Source organism: Maylandia zebra, linkage group LG7, assembly GCF_041146795.1.
Source record: "Maylandia zebra isolate NMK-2024a linkage group LG7, Mzebra_GT3a, whole genome shotgun sequence".
Classification (NCBI taxonomy): Eukaryota; Metazoa; Chordata; class Actinopteri; order Cichliformes; family Cichlidae; genus Maylandia; species Maylandia zebra.
Genome location: NC_135173.1, coordinates 33,964,589 through 33,988,254, shown reverse-complemented (window position 1 = coordinate 33,988,254; position 23,666 = coordinate 33,964,589). Strand labels below are relative to the sequence as shown.

At 40.8% G+C, this 23,666-nt stretch overlaps 1 long non-coding RNA gene across 2 annotated transcripts; it reads right to left on the bottom strand.

The window, feature by feature from the left end:
* Positions 1–13,095: 13,095 nt before the first annotated feature.
* On the bottom strand, positions 13,096–14,545 carry LOC112434915 (uncharacterized). 2 transcript variants are annotated; one of them, XR_003024307.2, is made up of 3 exons: positions 14,345–14,545; positions 14,207–14,268; positions 13,096–13,579 (listed from the first exon to the last, which is right to left on the bottom strand). It is a non-coding gene; the product is annotated as an uncharacterized LOC112434915 (long non-coding RNA). The 2 variants fall into 2 exon arrangements; XR_013099461.1 differs by having other exon boundaries at positions 14,207–14,545.
* Positions 14,546–23,666: the final 9,121 nt, after the last annotated feature.

The window sequence follows — 23,666 nt, the reverse complement described above, 5'->3', positions numbered from 1 at the left end:
TGTAAAAGGAAATAAAGGAGAAATTTCATGTAACTGACAAATGAAAAAGAGGCAACAGGAACAATGAGAATTAACTATTCACCGAAAAAGTTTTGAGATGTTTTGAGTTGAAGGCATCTCTCAAAATCGTCTCCTTCTGAAATTGTTGTAACCAGCTTGTCATAAAATTAAACATTTTGGGAAAGCCAAAGTGAACTACAACACAGGCGGCGAACCATATTTTATTACATTTATTTGGCTTAAAATAGACATCTGTGCTAACCTCAGTCCTTTTTTAGAGTACAAACATATCACCATCAATAAGTAGCTCTAGATGAAGCTATTTATGCGGCTACTGATGAAGAGAAGCTTCTGCACATCATCTACAGTTAGATTGTGAGTTTCAAGATATAATTCAGTTGGTGAATGCAGGCTTTACAGTTTCTACAGGAGGCCGATGATTTGTCTAACTGACTGCTTTCACACTATACATACTGTATTTATGGCCATGTTGTAAACACAAAAGAAATATGAAAGCAGATCTAAATATTTACACTGATGTCACATCATTTCTAATGAAATGAAACACTGAGCTGTTTATTTGCTCTTTCAACCTGTCTGCCTGCTAACTGCTATATCAGTAGTTTTGTCCTCAACTTTATTCCAGACAAATTGGATTTACATCTTACAATTTTGCACCTACATAAATTTTACCCATAGGATGATTTCTTTGGAGTTTCAAGAACGTTTTCTGCACAAAAATGAGATTCCTGAATATGCATCGTGTAATCCATGAAAGTCAAAAATTAAACCTGATTTAAAATTGGCTGATCTTCCCTTCAAAGCCGCCTCACCATGCACATCTAGACTGCTTCTGGATTTACTGGAGGTCCTGGAAGTCATATTTTGACCAACTGCACTGACCTCATACTCAGGCAGAAAGCAAAACTGAAACGGCTTCTGTGTCAAACTGAAATTTAAAATTTCATGATGAGGATACTCAGTGGTAATGACAGCTGGTCTCTCACTGTGACCAAACAGTAGCTTTAAGTGGAAGAATCTGCGATTTACACTTCTGAATGGGGCTCAATCAGGTCAGAAGTGTGCTTTCCATTTAGTTTTTTTTTTTTTTTAACATTCATAGATTGCAAATTGATCTCCCAAGATCAGACCATCAGCATTGAGTTCTACCTAACATACTGCAGTGTCTGAATGACAGCATTCACAGAACAGCCTGAGTTTGTTGAGTGTGCCATTGTGCACGGATGTCTTTTGGGCCACATCAACACAATCATCACCTTGCTCATGAGTTTTGTCTCTTTGTGGTTTTATCCTCTTCCTCTAAATACAATTAAAGTTGAAAGGTCAGAACATGGACAGAATGGAACATCTACAGAGTGTTCACAAAAAAAATAGTTGGATAGTTTGAGATGAGGATGAAATGCAACAAATGCTGCAGGCTTCAAACAGGGTAAATGAGTCCAGTAGCTTAGCAGCTTCTGGCAACTTATTCAGCAGTAACAGACTGAAGGTTTTACATGTACTGCATCATAAAATGTGAATACCAGGTAATGCAGCCATATTTGATGTCGCTAGCTTTGCTGATCGTGTTTGTAAATATACTACAAGGATGAATAAAGACTGAGAGAAAGATACAAGGATATAAAAAAATATGCAGTGATGGTGGTCAAGAAAATAGCTGAGCTGATTCATTGGGAGGAAACTAATGCTTTAAACATGCACACATGTTCACACACACAAGCACACACTCCTGCAGGGAAGCTGTGCATGTAGACACACATACGGACAACAGGCATGCAATCACACGCATATTCTCACTCGTGCACAAACACACTCACACACAGATACACACACCCATGCAGCCCCTCTGTGGTCTCTAACTGTGTGTTTTTGCCAAACACCTGTGTAATCGTACAGCTGTGGAGAATGCTGGGAAAGGACCGGGGGAACTGAACACCACACAGCTAATACCCTTTGATTCCACCCGGATCACTGTGTGTAAGTGTGTGCACAAGAGTGTGAGTGCTTTTGGAGATGGGAGAGAGAGGGAAGGAAAACGAGTAGATGAGTGCTGGCTCAAGTTTGTTTTGTGTGTTCATTTTCTTTTCTTTTCAGTTTTTCTTTTTTTGGTTTGTGTGTCTTTGTGTAATCAGTCCCCACTATCAGCATTCTGGAACATTCCTCAATCCTCCTCCTCCTCGTCGTCTTCCTGTTGAACTCATCGAACGCCCTCTTCCTAAAAAAACCCCACTCAAACCATCCACCGCGCAGAAAGAAGATGCTTCTTTTTTGTCTTTTCTTTGGTTTGTTGTAATTCTTGATTTGACGGCCTGAGAAATTACGTAACCGCTCTTGCTGTCTTTTTTTTTTCAGTTTACCCCATACTAAACTCTTTCAAATATTACATTTAAATTTACCATAAAACAAGCTAAATCATGAAACTGAGTAATGAGTAATCACACCCCTAACTGTAGGTGACCGTGACTCAGGTGTTAGTGTTGGTTCCACACTAATCAGCCTCCCCAGATTCCTCTTGAGCAGATACCAAATGCATAGTTGTTCCCAACAGGAGGTGAACACCATGCCTTTTAGAAAATATCATATAAGATCTCAGTCACAAAGACGTAGAGACCCATCATCGGAGAGAAATGTGTATTCACCAAGTGTTGCCTGGTGGTTTCCGGAGGTAAAAAAGTGGTGAAATTAGTAAAAAGTAGGGTTCTGCACTAAAAAAAAACCTCCTTGTGATTGTTTTGGTCACAAGCAGATTGTCACAGTTGTCCAAAGTTTAATAGAAGACACAGAATTGACTGCAAACAGTTGCCAAGTTCTTAATGAGCAGTAGTGACATTTGAAAGTGAAAGTTGTGCTATACCACTGCATTTTCAAAGGTTGCAACTTTTATTTTGATGATGGATGATAAATTTCTGTAGAGTCTGTGTTCATGGTTTCCATCACACTTTCCACTGCCGAGCTGTTGGTGAATGTGTGCAAGCAAGTTGGTGTCTTGCAAGGCCTGTGTGGGGCTTTAGCAATCAATTTTCCTGTGGCCTCCAGCAACCACTCGCCAACTGGTAGTGGAGTACACGGTGGTTTTTGAATTACATTTCTTTGCAGCCATTCAGAGGTGGACGTTTATTTTCCGGGTCATTGTGTGAGTTTCAGTTTACAAACTGATGATCTGCAAGTTTTCTTCCGGATTTTCTGCCATAGAGCAGAATGTTCTTCCGATCCATAAAACACTCTTTGGGGTCGGTGGTGCTTTGAAAAAAGAAGAGGATCTGTTTACTCATAATATTCTTATGAGTAAACAGTGATTTTGATTCTCACGGATGCCGATGTTGCCCAGTATCTTTCATATATTAAAATCATGAACAGCGACCCTCACTGAGATAAGGCACCTTCAATGTTTTTCTTGCAACATTTGTGGCTTCTTGGATGAGTCATCATGGTGCTCTGGGAGAAATCTTTGACTGTCAGCCATGTCCAGGAAGGTTAACTAATTCTCCATTTGAAGATAATATCTCTCAGTGGGGATTTGTGGACTCCCAGAGCCCTGAAAAGCTTTTAACCCTTCCAAAACTGAAGTATTTCTTTTTGTCACTCATCTACTGATGCGATGTTTTATCAAAAACATTGCATCTGAAAATGGTGAAATTAAGTTATATATGACTGACCTGCATGTCTCTAGTCCAGAAACCAGTTATCAGTACAGACTGATAGATTATGAATTGAGTAACTAAGGTATAAACCGAATTTATATTACCGAATTTCCCAGAGGAACCCACCCGAGGGATTAATAAAGTTCTATCTTATCTTAAAATCCTTTTTTCCACACAGGCAAAATATTATCATTTAAAACTTGTATTTTGTGTTTACTGAATATATTCTATGCACCACTGAATGGCTGACTGTTGCACAGGAGGAAAATAGGAAAAGTTATTAAGTGGAACTCAAACACACTGTCTCAATTACTGCAAGAATATTTGATTGCAACATTTCTGTCAGCAGTAAGTGAGGCAGCCTGCAGGAGCTCCACCTAATAGTATTTATTCACGTTACCTTTGTTTGACATCAGTTTTTATTTGAAGATTTGACCATCTGGTGTCCAGTTTCCAGTCATCACTTGCTATCAGCCCTCCATTCTCTAGTTACGTTAATCACCTCATTCAGTTTGCCGTTTAACCCTGCTGAATAGAAGTAATTGGTTGGTGTGTTTTCAGGTGAGAATAACAACAAAAGTCCCCATCAGGAGCCCAGCGGCATGGTGGCAGCAAAAGATCACAGTCCTTTCACAATTTTAAGGACACACTGCAAAGTTACATTTGCTTTGCAATGTGTCCTTTAGTTTGATATACAACAAACCCCAAGAAAAATATGAGAGCACATCCATCCATCCATTTTCTTAACTGCTTTTGCAGCTTAGGGTCACAGGGGAAGGTGAAGCCAATCCCAATTTTCACAGAGAGAGAGAGTTGGACAGTCAGTCTATCTAAAGGCTAACAGAGGGAGACAGAAAGCCATGCACTTATACATCCACACCTATAACCAATTTAGGATCACTTATTAACCTAGCTTTGGACTCTAGGGGGAAAACTGCACTTGAAAATCCATACAGGCAAAGGGTGCCCGCGCCAGCTCCAAACAAAAAGTGCCCGGCTGACCAGAACCTAAATACACTAACATGCTACACACTAAGAATTGACCCACCCACCCATCCATCCATCATCAACCCTTTATCCAGTTCAGGATCGTATGAGAGCTGGATTCTATCCCAGCTGTTATGGGAGTGAAAGGTGAGGTACACCAGCCCATCACAGAGCTTTAATAGTTACAAAAGTTCAGTTATTTTCAGTTATTTTCTATTATTTAGTCCACATGAAGAAAATTACATTACAACCCAATCATAACTCTCCATCTACTCAGCATTACAAGGATTCCCTGAAAAATTATAGAATTTTTCAAAAGCTTTGAAAGTACAGGCTGCGACATCCTTTTAATCATAGCGTGCTTCTATTGCTGCAATGGGAGGGTGGGTATTTGTGCTTTATAAACTTCAATTTGCTTCAATTTAGCCACTAACCACTGCACTACATTTTAATTGTCATCGTTACTGTACCCACACAGACTGTTGAAGACGCAGTTGCAACATGATGAGCAGGATTCCATGTGGGTTTTTATGAGGTTTTTATTCTGCTGAAGTTTAAGTAATGGGCTACACATTTCCAATCTTCACATCTGACTGCAGTGTGGCTGTGCAGCCCCACCTGCTCGCTCGGGGTGAGGTGACAATTATTAACAGCTCAAGACCTAAAGAGTAACTAAGTTCTTTTCATTTGGAGAAACTCAGCGCATGTCAGATCTCAGATGTTTAAACACCTCCCCTGCAGAATTCTTGATCTGCTTAACAGTGTGAGGGTGGATGTTTCTGTGAGTGTGCGTGTGTGTGATATCCCTGGCCAGGGTGTTTTTTGGGATAAGGAGGCGGGTGCCAAGCAGATGGTAGCAGTGGTTTACACAGGTGTCTGCAGTATGTATTTACTGTATGTGTGTGTAAGTGAGTGAGTATGAGGGGAAAGAGTGAAAGGAGGGGAAAAAAGCAGCCGGGGTGAAGTTCAGGCCACTTCCTTCTGTTTATAAAGTAAAGTTGTTCTTTAAGCAAGCACAGCTTCATTCAGCCATAGAAAAAAAGAGAAAAAAATCTGGAAAGTCAAAGACGTGCCTGTTAGCCACCTAAAACGCTCCTACCGTTGGGCCATTTGGAAAGGATGGATGAAAGCATAATTATAAAAAATGGAAGTACAGAAAGTGACTACAGGATTTTTTTTTAGGTTTGTTACTTAAACCAAAGTAATTTGATTATAATTTCACTCATTACTGACATTTTATTTTTTTCTTTATACGTTTAAGGACTTCAGATATTTCAAATGATTTGTTAAAAAAATCATATATCAGTACATTTTCGAAAGAAATCAAGACTGAAGTAATATTTATGTCAACGAACTTGAAGGTATACATGAACTTAATTAATATAAAAAGCATGTGTGGCAAACAAAATATTTGTATACTTGTCTAGCCTTACGGACCACTTATAGTCCTTCAGACTACAAATCACAATTTTCCCATGCATTAACAAAGCACTTTATTCTATGAACTGTTAAAGTTTATGTCATCTATTTGATGCATGCCACTTAGTTTTTTTGTCCCCCACAGAATCACCCATAACCCTAACATGTATTAGATTTCCAGGGGAAGCTGGAGTCAGCCACAAAGAGAAATGGCTAATTCAAAACCGAAATGTTGAGCCAACAAGGAGATGTGAACTTTCTTGCTGTCAAAGCACCAGTATGAACACCTCCCATGTTTTGCAAGGTTAAATTACTTTTTTGCCAGTGGAGTCTGGTGGATTGCATTGTCTGCAGCTTCTTTCTGAAACAGCTCTCTGTCATTCCAAACAAAGAGTACAAAGCAACATTTTTGGTGCCAAAGTATGTTTTGGTACTGTCCCCTTTCACAGCTACTCACTGCTTTAGTTTCTTTCCTGGCTGGCGACGCAGCAGTAACATTATAGATGGTGAGCAAAAATGGATAAAGAGAAGGTTCTTTTGAACGCCAAGTTTGATTTTAAAGTTCTGCCAGATGGTTCTCTTGAGAAGACCAAAATCATTTGCATTTACTGTTGATGTGAACTGAGTTACCACCCTAGTACGTCCCATCTTAAATACCACTTGCTAACCAAGCACACAGCTGATGCAGAGAGCCCTCCTCCCCGTCACCAAAGGCAGACTATGCTGCATAGCTTTCAAAGGAGACGCTGAGAAATTCTACAAGCAACAAACTTTCAACAGCCATAGCTAAATGGGTGGCTACAGCTTGCAGACCGATTAACATTGTGGACGATGAGGGGCTACTTAAAATAATTCACATAGCATCCAACGACTGCATGATTTGCCTTTGAGAGCCACCAAGACACACAACTTGTATGAAGACAAGAAAGCCAAAGTGGAGGAGGCTTTAGGGCAGAACAACACGGTTGCACTCACCAGAGATTATTAGACTTCACTAAGTAATCGCAGTCACCTCAGGGTAACAGCACATTATTTTGCACCACAGTGGAAACTTGGGTCAATGCTTTGACTGTTATGAAGACAGCGGAGAGGCACTTCGCTAACAAGCTGCCTTAACATCTGAAAATGTCGAAATGCTTGTCTGTCTGAGCAACTGGTTCAGTGCAAAGAAACAAAAGTACTGTATGTGCTGTATGCTATAGTTCTTTTCTTTCTCCTTTGTGGTGTTTTAGTGTTCATGTCTTGTTACGAAAAAAGAAGAAGGAAGAAGGTTGGGTTGCTCAGCCTCTGCTGAATACAACAGCAGAGCAAGAGACATAAGTATAGTCAAACTGGTATATTCTAAGACACTGGAAGTATAAGCTATAGCCTGACTGCACTTTATAGTCCTAGTTATGTAGTGTGCTCTCCACAGTTACAGTGGGGCAAAAAAGTATTTAGTCAGCCACCGATTGTGCAAGTTCCCCCACTTAAAATGATGACAGAGGTCAGTAATTTGCACCAGAGGTACACTTCAACTGTGAGAGACAGAATGTGAAAAAAAAATCCATGAATTCACATGGTAGGATTTGTAAAGAATTTATTCGTAAATTAGGGTGGAAAATAAGTATTTGGTCACCTCAAACAAGGAAAATCTCTGGCTCTCACAGACCTGTAACGTCTTCTGTAAGAAGCTTTTCTGTCCCCCACTCGTTACCTGTATGAATGGCACCTGTTTGAACTCATCATCTGTATAAAAGACACCTGTCCACAGCCTCAAACAGTCAGACTCCAAACTCCGCCATGGCCAAGACCAAAGAGCTTTCGAAGGACACCAGGAAAAGTATTGTAGACCTGCACCAGACTGGGAAGAGTGAATCTACAATAGGCAAGCAGCTTGGTGTGAAAAAATCAACTGTGGGAGCAATCATCAGAAAATGGAAGACATACAAGACCACTGATAATCTCCCTCTATCTGGGGCTCCACGCAAGATCTCATCCCGTGGGGTCAAAATGATCATAAGAACGGTGAGCAAAGATCCCAGAACCACACGGGGGGACCTGGTGAATGAGCTGCAGAGAGCTGGGACCAAAGTAACAAAGGTCACCATCAGTAACACACTACAACGGCAGGGAATCAAATCCCGCAGTGCCAGACGTGTTCCGCTGCTGAAGCCAGTGCATGTCCAGGCCCGTCTGAAGTTTGCCAGAGAGCACATGGATGATACAGCAGAGGATTGGGAGAATGTCATGTGGTCAGATGAAACCAAAGTAGAACTTTTTGGTATAAACTCAACTCGTCGTGTTTGGAGGAAGAAGAATACTGAGTTGCATCCCAAGAACACCATACCTACTGTGAAGCATGGGGGTGGAAACATCATGCTATGGGGCTGTTTTTCTGCCAAGGGGACAGGACGACTGATCCGTGTTAAGGACAGAATGAATGGGGCCATGTATCGTGAGATTTTGAGCCAAAACCTCCTTCCATCAGTGAGAACTTTGAAGATGAAACGAGGCTGGGTCTTCCAACATGACAATGATCCAAAACACACCGCCCGGGCAACAAAGGAGTGGCTCCGTAAGAAGCATTTGAAAGTCCTGGAGTGGCCTAGCCAGTCTCCAGACCTCAACCCCATAGAAAATCTGTGGCGGGAGTTGAAAGTCCGTGTTGCTCGGCGACAGCCCCAAAACATCACTGCTCTCGAGAAGATCTGCATGGAGGAATGGGCCAAAATACCAGCTACTGTGTGTGCAAACCTGGTAAAGACCTATAGTAAACGTTTGACCTCTGTTATTGCCAACAAAGGTTATGTTACAAAGTATTGAGTTGTATTTTTGTTATTGACCAAATACTTATTTTCCACCCTGATTTACGAATAAATTCTTTACAAATCCTACCATGTGGATTCATGGATTTTTTTTTTCACATTCTGTCTCTCACAGTTGAAGTGTACCTCTGGTGCAAATTACTGACCTCTGTCATCATTTTAGGTGGGGGAACTTGCACAATCGGTGGCTGACTAAATACTTTTTTGCCCCACTGTACATGTGCGCTTTGTTTATTATATATATTTTTTATTTGTGTTTGTGGCTCCATGTTTTGATCCCACTTAGAAGCTAATGTGTTTTGTGAGCTTTAAATGTATCTAATGGTAAATTAGACAGTTACATTCTGTGGGAGTATACAAAAGTGTCCTTTCAGCATATTTTTAAGCACTCCTTTGAGGTGTTTTTCAAGATTATTCTTTATGGTATTTTTCATTGTTTTGGATTGTTGCAACAAAAATAAACATATCTTTGTATAAAGCAAGTATATTTGTCATCTCCAGTGTATTAGAAAAATGAAAAGTATCCCATTAAAGTACTTTTAGAACAGATTTAAAAATGTTGTAATCAATTTGCGATGAATCGTAAGTTAACTATTGATAACTATGTAATTAATAACGATTCAATTATTTAATCACAATTAATCGCATACTTTAATCACAATAATTGAGAGGATCCTGAGTAGCTGCATCACTATCTGGTACGGTGACTGCACTGTATCAGATCGCAATACCCTACAACGGATAGTGACAACAGCTGAGAAGATCATCGGAGCCCTCCATCATAGACACCTATCACACCCACTGCATCTGCAAAGCCACCAGCGTTGTGGAGGACCCTACGCACCCCTCACACACACTCTGTTGCCTTCTGGCAAGAGGTACCAGAGCACGTGGGCCCTCACTGCTTCCCCCAAGTTCTGTGTGGTGTCTTTGTTTTGTTTTTTTGCAATTTTTGCACACTTGTACTTTATGTAGTCCTGTCTTGATTGTCTGTTATATGTCATTTGTAGCACCATGGTCTTGGAGGAACGTTGTCTCGATTCACTGTGTACTGTACACATGGTTGGAATGACAATAAAGCCACTTGACTTGACTAATCGATTGACGGCTCTAGTTTTAACCTTCAATTCTTTTACTTCCTGCCCTTGTCTCCATCCTTCCTTTGAAGTTGCCTGCCCTGCTATGAGTTGTCTCCTGCTGTCGTTAGTTCAACCTGTTCCTAATTTGCTCCCTCTGTGCTTGTCATCCTTCAGGGTTCTGCATTTAGATCTATATCTGAGATTCGCAAAGTAGCAGCCAAAGATTTTAATATTTTCCTACATCATGTTTGGACTCAAAAATAAGAAAACAAATGTGTTAATACTAACAGTCTGTGTTAGCAGTAGTGTTGGTCAAGTTACTTGAAAAAAGTAATCTGTAACTAATTACTGATTACTTCCCCAAAAAGTAATCTCGTTACTTTACTGATTACTTATTTTCAAAAGTAATTAATTACTTAGTTACTTAGTTACTTTTTAAAAACACAATTTACAACCTGAATAGGTGATAAAGCGATAGATCTTTCAGCCCAATTCTACTTTTTCTACATAATCCATCATACAAAATGTAATCAAATGGAAAAGTCTCTTTTTTTATTAGTTTAGATCTTTTAACTTTGTGCATCAAGCAAAAATTTAATTATATGCAACATTCTCTGACTGGAAGAAATTAGTTTAACATTTAAACCTATTTTCTGTCAGGGTTCCTGGGTTGTTGACCCAGTGATTTCAGTTTGTTCATGTTCAGTTTAGTTCGCCACATTAATGTTCTCACTTCCTGTTTTTTCCCGTGTCAGCTTGTCTCCCGTGTCATTAGTCAGATTATGTTCAGCCCTGTACTCACCTGTTTCCAATCATTGTCATTATTCAACCTGTGTATTTAAGTTCCTCGGTTTCACCAGTTCTCTGTCGTGTCATTGATGTACATGTGATGATGTCGTTCCTGTCGTGTGTTCAGTTCAGTCCAGTCAGCCAGCCATTTTCTACCTCTGTTCTGTCCACTCCTTATAATAAACCTTCACCAGTCTTCACCTACCTGCGAGTCCTGCGTTTGGGTTCCTTCCTCCTCATGCCTCGTCAGCTGGAGGGCCCGAGGAGCCCGTCCAGCCACCTTCCTCGTCAGCTGGGGGTTCGGGAGAACCGCACCAGCCTCATGCCACGTCAGCTGGAGGGCCCAAGGAGCCCGTCCAGCCACCATCTGCTTCCGCCTCGCCTGGCCCAGCCTCTGCTTCTGCCTCGCCTGGCCCAGCCTCTGCTTCTGCCTCGCCTGGTCCAGCCTCCGCTTCTGCCTCGCCTGGTCCAGCCTCTGCTTCTGCTTCGCCTGGTCCGGCCTCAGACTCTGCCTCGGCCTCTGCTTCGCCTGGTCCGGCCTCAGACTCGGCCTCGGCTTCTGCGTTGCCTGGTCCTACAGCTGCTCCTCAGTCTCTGCCGGCTCCCGAGCCGCCTCCTGCAGCTGCTCCTCGGCCGCCTTCTCCTCGTCGCCGGCGCGGTCGACCACCGGACCGCCTGAGTGGCCGCCGTTGCCTTCCGCACGGCCGGCCCCCGGACCGCCTTCGCCTGAGTGGCCGCTGTTGCTTTCCACACGGTCGGCCTCCCGAACCGTGTTCACGTCGCCACTGCCTTCCGCACGGTCGGCCTCCCGAACCGTGTCCACGTCGCCGCCGTTGCCGTCCGCACGGTCGACCCCCTGAACTATCTCGTCTTGACCGCCGCAGCCGCCCACCGGACTGGCTCAGTGGTCGCTGCTGCCTTCCACGTGGCCGCCCACCTGAACTGTCTCGTCTCGGCCTCGGGCCACGTGGCCGCCCACCTGAACTGTCTCTGTGTGGGTTCCGTCCCTCCATCCTGGGCCCCCTCCGCCCGCCCTGTTCTGGTTCTTTTTCTTTTGGCCGTCGGGTGCCGGCCTTTGAAGGGGGGGGTACTGTCAGGGCTCCTGGGTCGTTGACCCAGTGATTTCAGTTTGTTCATGTTCAGTTTAGTTCGCCACATTAATGTTCTCACTTCCTGTTTTTTCCCGTGTCAGCTTGTCTCCCGTGTCATTAGTCAGATTATGTTCAGCCCTGTACTCACCTGTTTCCAATCATTGTCATTATTCAACCTGTGTATTTAAGTTCCTCGGTTTCACCAGTTCTCTGTCGTGTCATTGATGTACATGTGATGATGTCGTTCCTGTCGTGTTCAGTTCAGTCCAGTCCAGTCAGCCAGCCATTTTCTACCTCTGTTCTGTTCATCCACTCCTTATAATAAACCTTCACCAGTCTTCATCTACCTGCGAGTCCTGCGTTTGGGTTCCTTCCTCCTCGCCTCCACACACCGCTGACAATTTTCTGCACATTTCAGCATATAAAATAAAAATATTTTTTGTGTTTACACTCAGTCTTTCACAAAGATGCAAGTAAAACACAGCAGAAAATAAATAAAGTCAACGACTAGCGGTCCTTTTGCTCTATTTTCACCTGTATAGCAGGAGTGGGGTAGGCGGAGGTTTACCCTGGTGCAGGTGTGCCGCAGCGGTCAGTTGAAGAATCTGCGAGTTTCTCTGTGAGTTTCCTATTACGTCGTAACGCACTCGGCGCTTGCTCGAAAGTTTAGGGGGGTTTTTTTTCGCTGTAAAAAGAAGTTTTCTTCCCACGCAGTGAACAGCGGACACTAATGTTTTTGTCACTTTTTATGGAATTAAACTCAAAGTAAGGTCAGTACTTCCACACTTTAAACGCTGCACGGTCATACTCTCTCCCACAATCGATATATTATCCATTGTTGATCTGCACACAGCTGTTGCCACGAACGTTGCACTCGCTTACGCCATTGTCATGAGACACTCTCGCAAGAAAATCACGGTTTTATTAACACAGTAACGCAGCGTGCTTACGGGAAAGTAACAGTAATCTAATTACCTTTTTTGCAATAGTAATCCCTTACTTGTTACTTGAAAAAAGTAATCGGATTAACGCATTACTGCCCATCTCTGGTTGGCAGCACATAAAACTGATCAGGTACTCAAAAAGGACCTGATGAAAAATTAAATATCATTGGTAACAATAAAATCTTCATGGACAATTAATATGTAGCGCCTCTACTCAGGACCAGTACACTCTCACGTCAAATAGAGACCCTAGACATCTTTCTAGGTTCAGGAGGAGGTTTTGTTTTGGGGACTCACAAAAGGAGTTGGCTTGGAAGTGAATAACTGGGACCTTTATTGCCTCAGTACCATTTATATACATATACAACACAATAACCCAAATTGCACACTAATAGTGCATTTTAAAGGTGAATACATGTAAAACAAAACAAAATAAAGACATTTAAATGGAAGATTTATACTGAACAGTATCAGAGCTCTTGGGAATGAATGAAACAGATTAAAGTGTTCCTGTTGTGAAGTTTGAATTGTCCAGTCTGAATTGTCCTTTAAAGTCGTTGAAAACCCAAACAGGTGTACTGTAGGGGAATTGTCAGTGTGCAAACCCTATTATCCGGGTAGGAAAAGTAGTGCATAGGGCTTATCTGTAATCCAGGGTTGCTTGAATCAGTTTCTCAGGCAAATCCCACAATCCGATCGCATGGCTGGCCACACCATTTCACGATCATCCAGGATCTCATTTGGGCTGTTCTCGCCGTCAGTGGTTCTCCAGAATCCTTCTAGTAGTTCAAAAAAACCAATCTACACAAACAGTGCAGAACAATCAATTTCTTTTCCCATTTTGTGTTCTTAACATGAGCTCATTAACTTCTTTTCCAAATGTATTAATCACAAATGGCATTCCCTTTAGCTTTACCAAGTTACAAGAGTTACAGTAACTTGTTTGTACCAGTATCAACAATTTTATCAAAATTACATCACAACAAAGAACATCAGCAGCTTAAACTGTAATGTAAACAGTCATAGCAATGAAAGCGACATTCATCCTTAAGGCTTACAAGCAAATGTAACTTAATTCAGTGCAAATACTATTAAACTTGAAATATGCTCATATCTATTAAGACATAACCATTCTAATATAAACAGAGCTATTGCTTCTACTTGAATACCTCCCCGATCGGAATATGGCTTCAGCGGGGTGGGGTGGCTAACAGCTATTAGCAGCTAGCATCGCATCTAGCATCGGCATCGTTTAGCTCAAAGCATTCAACACTTATAACACACTGTAAAGAACAACAGGAGAAGTGAAACAACACGCCAGATTCTCATAGCTCCCGATTGGTTTTTGTTCAAAGGTTTCTGAGCTGAATCGGCTAGTGAAATACATTATCTAACTTAACAGGTAGCTAACGAAAGCACGTGACTCACCGGGATTTTCAGACACAAATAACTTGACAGACGTTATTCCCTTTGTGGTCAGAGTTCGGGGCCTAATAAAAGAGTACCTTATTAGCATTTATACGTAAAACAATCTGGTCTCATTAACCGGGTTGCAGTATTGCATACCAAGATACTTTTTCCATGCGCTCCGACACGTACTTGACCGCCATCAGAGGGAAGATCTCACAGGAAGAGAGAGGTAATACTTCCTGCGCACTAGACGCAAGGTCGTCAGAACACAAGACTGCATCACAGCGCCCCCTTGTGACAATAACAGGCTATAGCCTTAGATTACAAAAAGGGATTTTGCAGCCCTGTATTTCACATGGGTTACAAATACATTTTAGTAGTCGTGCAGCGACACACCAAACATCACTGACACTACTAATGCCCTCTAACAAAGGGGTGGGGAATTCATTTTCCAGAGAAGCCACATGACAAACTGTGACTGTTATGAAGTGTTGAACAAATAAGATGAAACCAGTTCTGCTCATTACTAATTTTATCTCTTTATAAACTTATCGGTGTGGCCCTCCACAACAGTTCCAGTTTGTCATGTGGCTCCTTGGAATAATGAATCATCCACTCCTGCTCTAGCATCTTTATAAAGGTTGACAGAACCAGAGTCCAGTCTCTGTATTACTATGCTTCATGTAATCATTTAATTATTAAGATGATGTTCCATCAATACTTATATTTGCAATAATGATTGTTACTATTCGAACTGCCTTTATTTATTGTCATTTTAACCATTATCCATTGTGATGCTCTTTGTTCACGAATGAAAGCCTGAATAACAATAATGGGATAATTCACATTATTTCATAATTTTTAAGTACAAAAAATCCTCTCTTCTTCTCCTTCTCATCTTATCCCTAGCCCTTCCTGCCGCTCTCATGTTAGTTGCCGAATCCACATTAATAAAGTAGAAATAACCAAAAATAAAATCCTAAAAATTAGCTTTAAGGGGGGAAAAAAAAGATTATTTTGATTTATTAACCTCAAATGTAGGTCGCTGTGTTCAACTCCAACTTCTGCTGACTGGGCTTGGACAACACACACAGCAGCCATGTGGGAGCACATTTGAATATAACTATTGTGCTTAAGTACAAGTGTTGAGGGGACTGTGCTTCTGTGTGTGTGTGTGTGTGTGTGTGTGTGTGTGTGTGTGTGTGTGTGTGTGTGTGTGTGTTGAGAGGTTTAAAAGGAAGGCAGAGGTGCCAAGTCAGCAGATAAAAAAAGGCAAAAGAGGGGAAAGTTAAGAGATATTCTGGGAGAGAGGAGCAAGCTAGGGAAAGAGTGACCTACAACAAGAGGGAAAATGAGTGAGAGAGAGGGAGAGAAGGCAGGAAAGGTAAAAATAGAAAAAAAGAAGAGAGAGGACGGCGGGGAGCAGTCTAAACCAGGGATTTGTTGGTTTCTACCAAACTCGAGTCAACACACTCACTCACAGATGAAGAGAGCCTGTTTCATTTTGCCACCACATCCAACCCATGCATCGCTGCCACTGAGGTCTGCTCTTTGTGGTATGTGTGTAGCTGTGGTGTGCTCAGATGCTATATAAAAAGAACAGACCCACTTCAGTCGATGGGCTCAAATCTTTCAGTTGCTACAAGTAATGTGTTTGCTAGAACCACAACACAACACAACACAGCACACACACACACACACACACACACACACACACACACACACACACACACACACACACACACACTTTTTTCTTTGCCTTTGCACTCAGAGTTTTTGACTCTAATCAGCAATTTTCAGGATTCTGATAATGTTCGCTACACTCAGGCCAACAGTGATGTAAGTGTCTGTCTGAAACTTTTATTTTGGTCACAATAACAAAAAAAAGATGGAACATGTTTTACTGGCACTGCAGCAATCTGGAGGAAAGGAGTAGACTGAGGGCAGTGTGGTTATGAAATGTTTTTACCCTCTTGTGGAGGAAACTGCAGTTGTGATCAGATGAGATTGATCAGGTGTTCTGAGCGTGTCCTACCAGAAGGAGGCCCTGGGCTCTCCCCAGGGCACGCTGGATAGGCTAAATCTTGGTTGGGTATGCTTGGTCTCTGGTGTCTGGTCAGAGCAAGGTCTGGGCTTCCCTGCTTAGGCTGCTTTCCCCACAACCCAGCCTCAGATAAGCTGTTGGTGACTGACGGACGGACGGACGGACGGTGAACTGGTATTTCACCATTTCCTGCTTTTTTCAATTACACATAATGAGCATCACGGTATTGCTAAGGATTTTTAATTTCTAACATAATAAATAGTGAGTTAGAAGACATTCTTTTATCTTTTTCCTCTCCATTTAATTTTGTTTTTCAACCACAGTAAATCCGCTCTGTTGTGTAATGAGTTAGAAATGTTTAGACTGGGTTTAGTTTGCACCTTCCACCGTTGGGCCTGTGTTATTTTTAGCTCATCTCTCTTATAATGAACACAAATCTTGATGGATGGATTCTGATTTTTGGCAGCCTTGAGCCCGAGAACCTTCTGCTTGTTGATATTTAAACAAAAGGTCATTTATTGTTGGAATGCTTAGCTTCCAAAATCTAACCAGAATATGTGCGTGTGTGTATTTTGGTGTATGCATGTTCTCATGTGTGTTCTCATGGAGCAGATTGCAGTATAATCTCCTGTTGATCCGTTTTTCCCGACTGTTATTTCCCACATTAAAATAATGCTCATTAATTACATTTAGATTTTTCATAACTGTCAGTGTCACTCACTTTCATCCATTTAGGGTTTACACTAATATCTTTTTAATTAAAAAGAGGAAAGACACTGAAGACCAGCAGTGTTGCAATGATCCGAACTCTCTTGAATATATACATCATAAAGGACTACTTTTTTAGGATTCAAGAGGTGTAGATAAGAAAGTATTTAAATATATGATATGTCAGCTTAATACCGCTGAAGGTTTAACAGTATTGGTCAGTTAAGCTGGTTGGTTGTAATAGTAGATGGGTAAGAGGTGGAAACAAGAAGGTAATAATATGAAAGTAATAAACAAGTAATAGCATGTAAAAAAAAAATTGGGTTTAGCTGATTAACACTGTGCTAGCATTTATGTAAGCGGGTAATCAGGAACAGAAACAAACAATTAGCAATAGCATTGTGTTATATATTCATAATACTGCCATAACTTGGTAGTATTAATGCTGCAAAATCTTTATCTGGAAATGGTGCAAAGTACAAAACTACAAGTTTCCATCCAATTCCATCCTAATAAACTTTTAAAACAAATATCAGTTAAAGTGACTGTAACTGTAACTGAACCCAAGCGCAGTACCCAGAGCGGAGGCAGAGACTTCTACAGTCAGAAGCATGAAATATAAGGCCTGGTTACCGACGTAGAGTAGTTGACGAACTGGAAAGAAGAGACATCAGCGCATATCTTAAATCTCCAAGCCTAATGTGCTCAGTCAGCTCCAGGCGGTAGAGGGTGTGGTGCCCCTGCCCATGGGCGGAGACCAGGGAAGTTCAGGAACCTAGTTTCCAGCCACTCATCCAGACCACAACATTAATCTCATAATTCTGGCTTTTTCCCAGAATTCTGAGGTTAAAGTCAGAATTCTGACTTTTTTTCTCTTTTCTCTTTTTTCTGGAAAAATAAAAAAAGACATGTCCACTTTTTTTCCGGTGGCCCTAAACTTCTTCCATACATATGGACCAAAGTAGTGGATTGAGTGAGCTCTAATTGACCACTCCCCACTGCCAGTTTAGAGACTGCCCACTCAATTGCGGCAGTGAGAGACAATAAGTAAAAAGAACACAATTAAATGAATCTTAGTTCACTCTTATGGTTGTTATTTTATTACGACAGATCAAATCTCCAGTAATTAGTGTAAAGAAGCACAAGCAAACTGGCAGCTGGCATATCGAGTGAACTGGGAAAAGTGGTAAAGAAATACCGCGAGATGTGACTCATCTCTTTTCTGAGCTTTAATATTAGTGAAGCTTCTCCAGCTCTTTAAAACATGAGCTTTAGTTTTGTTATGTCATCATAATGTAAAAGCTAAGCTTTAACTCAGGAGGCCAGCAGGGGAAAATATTAATTTGCATGTTTTGTGGGTTGCACAACATGTAAACAAACAAGGACGCTAGAAAACATATGACTCACAGTGTTGGGCAAGTTACTTTGAAAAAGTAATTAATTATAGTTACTAGTTGCTTCTTCAAAAAAAGTAACTGAGTTACATGATTCTAAAAGTAATTAATTACTTGAAAAGTAAATACTATGTTACTTTAAAAAAATGTTTAATCCTCTGGGGTCCACGGTGAAATTGGCCATTTTTAACTACTTTTGATTTTCACTCCACATTTTACCTTTAAAAACTATTTCCTTTGCCTTGTTTGGTATCATCCTTTTCAGCACAACCTCATGTGTCTGAATTTACAGTTATGTTTTCATTTTGACATAGTGCATTAGCACAATTGATCTAAAATCAGACAAAAACATAAAATCCGAGTAGAAAAAGTTATATTTTTTTATTGTAACGACCACAAACTTGTTTATTGAATCATACTTCATACCTTTAAATGCAAATATAAATTGTCAATTTTAAAATCATACGCACAAGTTTTGCAAACAACAAAGTTATTTGCAGCCATTTACCTTTTATCCTTTTTTAACAACCATTTCAAACTATTTACAGAACAATCAGCTGTTCTGCATTCAATAAGATGCCACAAATTATTTGTGCCACTTCAAAAAAATTATTTCTGTCCATTATAAAGGAGAACATCACAGCCTGATATCATTTTTGACTGGTCAATATGGTGCATTCTTCCACCAACACGACTCTGGTTGTACGCGGCCTATCAACACAATTTATAAACTGCTAAATATCACCTTGTTGCTTTGTCTTTAAGTGGTCATGTGATTGACTTACCACGACTGCTTTATTCTTCCTCAGTCAAACAGCAGCACTCATGCGATTGTTTTGCCCCCTTAGCTCCAGGTGTTGTGCCAAAAAGTGATCGTCTACCAGAAAGGGATAACCGCACGCGCAGCTGCTTAAAGTAGCACCGAGATTACTTACGTAGTCAGCTACTTCCGTGCAACTAATATAAGGTGCGGTAAGCTGAACACAGCTTTAACAGTCTGTTTGCTGAAAAATAGTAATGCGACCGCACCGCATTTTCTTGTTAGTAACGGTAACAGCGTTGTAACGATAGGAATAGTAATTAGTTTGATTACTCGTTACTGAAAAAAGTAACGCTGCTACTTGCAGCGTTATTCCCGTTATTCCCATCACTGATGACTTGTAGCTCAAGTTAAGGAAGTAGCCGAAGAACATGTAATGTGGAGGCTAAAAAACCAAATCTTTAAAGGAGGAGAAAAGAATTAGGCTAGAAACAAACCAACATCCTGTGAGATAATAATATTACTCTAATATGCGCCACAACTGTGGATCATTTGTGTCTGCTTGTTGTGGATTAATACAACTTTTAAATCTGTGTAAAGGAAAAGCTATGATTTGTGCATCCTACAAAAGGACTGCAGAAGATTTGTGAACACAGTGTCAGTTGCTAAGTTTTACTTAATTAAAGTCACACAAATAAAGTACTTTTCAACATCTTGCTGTCCATTTGCGGTTTGTTAAAACCAAGGCACAGTGCCATACTGTGACCAAGCTTTCTTAGCACGAACCCTCCCCTGAAGCTTATACGGAAACCTTTTTTTAAAAAGACTTCATCATTCAGCATTTGTCAATTAGCTCCAGCAGCCAAAACAAGATGAGAAGAAGAGAATGCTTCTCGTGTTGCGTGGTCCTGAAGTCATTTTTTCCATCATTTTATAGACTTCTCCATTTTTTGATCAACTAATTTTGGCAGGATGGCTGATAACACATTTTCTTTGGTGTGACAAACTTTAAGAGATCCTGATGCTCAGCTACAAATATAAACCAGCTTTTTCTAATCCAGATGTAGTAAATGGAGTGAATGACAAGAACAGGAAAAGAAAAACAGAAACAGCAATAAAGGAAGTGTGTGTGTGTGTGTGTGTGTGTGTGTGTGTGTGTGTGTGTGTGTGTGTAAGCCTTACAGATGTTCACATTTGAACTCAGACTCATTAGCCTCATATCAACTAAACATCAAGGAGCTGAAACACAGTGAGTCACTGCAGACAAAATAACATCACTGAGTTTATTGTGACTCACATGCTTGTTTCAGCTTACTTTTGATATATTTCCAGTAATTTTATAATCCACTTAAAGATGACTGACTTTTTAACGTGTGTAACGGCATGTGTGCAGTACTTCTTTAAAATATGAGGTAACTGGACAAGTGGGGGACAAAAAAAAGTATCTCAGTGGTGTTGGTTCATCACTTTCTGAAATCGATGGAATTATGAAGACCAGAAAGCACCATCAGATTTTGATCCACCATGCAATAACATCTGGCAAACATCTGATTTACAGTGCCTTCACTTTTCAGTATGAACACTGATACTAAATGCCACTGCAGTAAAAAGACAGAAAAAGACACAGTGGAATACTATCAGCTATGGGCTGGTCTCTCTAGAGCACAGACTTCAAGAAAACTGCAGCAGTGTGAGGTTATCTTGACAGAGAACATGAACAAAAGGCAGCTAGCATCCAAAGAAGAGCTTTGGAAAATCTTTCAAGAAGGCTGGAGAACTGATCCTGGAAACTGCTTGAAGAAATTACAGGAAAGCTTGCCTTTCAGGCTGTGTTGAAGAATTAAAGTGATCACACCAAATATTGATTTCTGAGCTCATTATAATTGTACTGTACTCAGTTGTACTGTATTTCCATATGTTTGATTGACCAAGACCAGAAAGAGCACACATATAAAAACTCTGCACTGGTTTCCTGATAGCTTCAGAATAGATTTCAAGATTCTTTCACTCTTTGGTTTTTAATTATTAGAAAGACTTTTATGCTATTAGCATATTGTAACCCTTGTGTCTTCAGGTCAAGGATTTTTAATTGTTCCCGAAACCAGACCTCAAACTCATGTAGAGACAACTTCCTGTTACTGTACGCCACATCTGTGGAACAGGCTTTCTGAAAATCTGAGAACAGCAAAGAATGCTGAAGCTTTTAAAACCAAACTCAAAATGCACTCTTTTGCCTTGGCTTTTATTTGAGTTCATTTTATTTCTACTCTTTTACTTCTGTTCACACCTGCTACCTTGTTCTAATTATGTATTGTACTTTTTTTTTTTTACCCTCTTTTCATTATTTATTGTTTTTTTAACCATGTTATTTATTATTTCGTTAATTTATTTAATATTTTTTACCAGGCTTTTCTATCACTAATAGCACTTCCCCAGTTTTTATTGTTTCACGTGGTGGGCTCAGTACTGATTTGCAGATGTGTGCATGACTATATATGCATGAGTTTTTTGGGATGACGTCTTGCTCTGTAAAACATTTTAAGCTGTAAAGTGTCAGGAAAAAGGCGATATAAATAAAGTTTTGATTGAGCATTTTCCCCAAACAACAGAAAAACAAAATGCAGAGGTAATGGAGGACAACTCAGAGTACTATATAATAAAGAGAAACCAAACAAAGTACTCATTATTTCAGTTTGGACCAAAGGGAAGAACAGACTGACAGACATCCATCGATCCAGACTGCTAGCATAACTACGAAATAACTATACTGCACTTTAATAAGGTTATATTTCTGTAATCTTCAAAGATTGCTTTAAATAACAGGTTGCTTTCCCAAAAATGTGCAACACAAACAACTACAGAGCCTGCTTCTCATTAACCTTTTACTTGAATGTGTGCTTTCCTTTTCTGCTGGTCAGGACAGACGCACATTCACACACACTCACAGGGACATACTGATCTGAGGCAGAGGAAAAACCTTGTTTCACAGCAGCTAATGGCTTTAATAACGTATGTTGGTACGAGCTGGTGTGTGAGAGACACCAAAGCACTTCGCAAAGATTGCAGGCAGCTGCTGGGAAAATACCTACACACAGACACACATACATGCACTCATCGGGGCCTTTGAACAACCAGATGTGGCTGTGCGGCAGGTTGTGAGCATCAGTGCACCAAAAACAGGGTGAGAGGAGGGCTGGGTCTGAAGCATAACCAGTTAATGGAATACAGATTTTCTCAACCTGCTTCAGCCTGAGGACACACACACACACACACACACACACACACACACACACACACACACACACACACACACACACACACACACACACACACACACACACACACACAAACAAAAAAAAAGAGTGTAGTTGTCTTGAACATAGTAGTAGTAGTAGTAGTATCTAGTATCTGTTTTTACTGTGGTATAATCCTCCTTCATATGCACCTAACATTTATTTGTTAAAGTGTATGTACCCTGCCTAATGTCTTGCCTCCCTCTGTGTAATTCTTGCCATGCTACCTTTTGGTCATAACATCACTTGCAGCCTATTTTGTTCTGACTGAGGCCCAAATTCAGTCTTGGGGAGGCTGAACATATACTAGACAGACCAGAAATTGTCACTTTGCAAACAGATTCAGAGATCTCCATCAGGGGAAACTGAAACTGTGGAGTGACATATCTGATGGATGCATATGCACCCTGTTAGCTACACCTGTTTACCTGCATATTAATACAAATATCTAATCAGCCAAATACATGGAAGCAACTCAGCAAGCAGAAATGATCACCTGCTGAAGTTCAAACTGAGTAGCCGAATGGGTCAGAAGGGTGATTTAAAGTGACTTTGATTGGTCTGAATATTTCAGAAACTGCTGATCTCCTGAGATGTTTCTACATAAACATTTTTAGGGTTTACAGCGAATCATATGAAAAAAATAAAACAGTGAGTGCTATACTCTGACTGAAAATGGCTCGTAATTGTCCGAGGTCAGAGGAAAATAGCCAGCGTACTTTAATCTGATAGAAAGGCAACAGTAATTCAAGTAACCATGTGTTACAACCAAGGTATGCAAATGAGTGCACAACCAGCAGAAGCAGATGGGCTAGCAGCAGAAGACCAGTCTGGGTATCAGACCTGTCAGCTAAGTGCAGGAAACTGAGGCTACAGTTCACACAGACTCATCAAAACTGGCAAATAGAAGACTGAAAACTAGCTGCCTGCTGTGGTAAGTTTTTACTTCTGCTGCCACATTCAGATGGTAGGGTCAGAATTTGGTGTAAAAAAACATGAACGCATGGATCCATCCTGCCTCATATTAAAGACTCAGGCTGGTGATAGTAGTGTAATGGTGTCGAGAATCATTTAAATATCCCACAGCACAAGTATTGTTCCTGACCATGTCCATCACTTCATGACCAGTGTTTCCATGTTCTGATGGCTCCTTCCAACATGATAACACACCATGTCACAAACCTCAAATCATCTCAAACTGGTCCGTTGAATATTACAATAAGTTTGCTGTATTCAGATGTCTTCCACAGTCACCAGATCTCAGCGTCTCTGGGAAGTG